The following is a 1,685-nucleotide window of genomic DNA, read 5'->3' as shown; positions in this document are numbered from 1 at the left end:
CAAGAGAGTCTTCAAACCAAGCGGGAACTTCTAGGAAGTCATCACACCTCATGGTCTCCTTATCCTTTTCCATAACTTCCTTGTCCAGACCACAATTAATACTAACATCACATGCCACCTCAATATTTTCTTGGTTTGAATTACTTACATTGCATGGAAGTAAGCTCTCAGTAACCATCTCACAATCGACCACATCGACTCTACATACACTCACCGCCATACGGACCCTCAAAGCAACATTACCAACTAGCCTACTAGGAAAGGGAATCGGGCCTTCAAACTCGTTTGGTTCACTAAAATCAAATGTCTTCTCATCTTGTTTTTGAAACTTCTTCTCAACCACATCCTCTACACCCTTGCCCTTCTTGCTCTCATCCTCCTTGCAAAATTTAGGTTGGAAAGTATGCGAATGGTTAGTAGATGATTGTAAGGGGAGTTTTGGGGTTGAGTGGAGAGAAGAAATTTCGGCTAGTTGGGAATCAACAACTTCATTGGGAGATTTGTTCTCTTGGATTTGTTGAGTGATATTTTGAGTTTGTTGAAAATTTTGGATTTGTGTGTGGTCGGGTGGGGATTGTTCTTCATATGCTTGAGGATATAGGTCATGATGTTGATCTTGAAAGTTCCATATTTGGTTGGAAGGGTAGGAAAAATTTTGGGTTGGTGGATTGAAGAGAGGTTCATCTTGGGGTAGGAGCTTTCTTTCCTTGGAGGTTATTGAAGTTGTTGGGATTGAGCTTGGGTTACAAACACTTCTTCTCTCAAAGTCAAAACCTCACCATGCTTGGGATTGAACTCTCTACAATAGGATGCATCATGATCCGTCCCACCACAACGAGCACATGAGAAATCAATGATTTGTGAAAATTTTGAACCTAAACCAACACTTGAGTTCAACTTGGAAAGACCCTTATTCAAGAGCTCAACTATGTGCTTAAGTTGGCCGACTTTCTTCAACTCATACAGATCTTCTTGCTTTTGCTTGGGACCTTCTTTGACTTCCCCAAGAATAGCTAGTTGCCACTTCTTCAATTGTTGCTTCAATTTGGCTTTGAGGGATCTTAATCAATTGCCCACCGGTACCCGCATCTAGAATAATCCTTTACATTGGCTCCAAGCCATCATAAAAAAATCTCATAAGCAAATTATGGTTGAATTCATGATGAGAACATGCTCTAATCAAATCCTTAAACCTTTCCCAAGCTTCCCCAAGAGTTTCATCCGAATCTTGCTCAAAGGAAACTATCTTCCTCCTCATTTGTGCGGTTTGCTCATCGAAAATGAACCTCTTGAGAAACGTCTTTGCAACTTCCTTCCATGTGGTGAGAGAGTTGGGCTTCAAAAGCTTGAACCATTTCTTTACTCTTCTGGTGAGAGATTGCCAAAAGAGATGGATACGAATGTATTCTTAGCTCACTTCATTTGTTTGCATCATTGCACACAACTCAAGGAACCCGTCCAAATGCTCAATAGGGTCTTCACTTGCACCTCCAAAAAATTGCTCAATTTATACCATCCTAGCATATTGTGGATGGATTTTGAAATTAGTCTCAGTGGTTGGGAGAAGTATACCACTCGTAAGCTCATAGATTTCTGGATTTCCAAACTCTCTAAAATAAAGGTCATTCTCTTGCCTTGCCATATCTTTCTTTGAACACGACAAAGCTAAGCACATGATTAGCAAT

At 40.5% G+C, this 1,685-nt stretch overlaps 1 non-coding gene across 1 annotated transcript; it reads left to right on the top strand.

Moving 5' to 3' along the window:
- Window positions 1-1,154: 1,154 nt before the first annotated feature.
- LOC145608057 (small nucleolar RNA R71) lies at window positions 1,155-1,260 on the top strand. Its single transcript, XR_014105712.1, has one exon. It is a non-coding gene; the product is annotated as a small nucleolar RNA R71 (small nucleolar RNA).
- The last annotated feature ends 425 nt before the right edge of the window (window positions 1,261-1,685 follow it).

The sequence above is a fragment of the Chenopodium album genome, chromosome 2 (genome assembly GCF_948465745.1).
Source record: "Chenopodium album chromosome 2, dcCheAlbu1.1, whole genome shotgun sequence".
NCBI lineage: Eukaryota > Viridiplantae > Streptophyta > Magnoliopsida > Caryophyllales > Amaranthaceae > Chenopodium > Chenopodium album.
The sequence above is the reverse complement of the archived record's forward strand: the minus strand, read 5'-3'. Positions and strand labels throughout refer to the sequence as shown.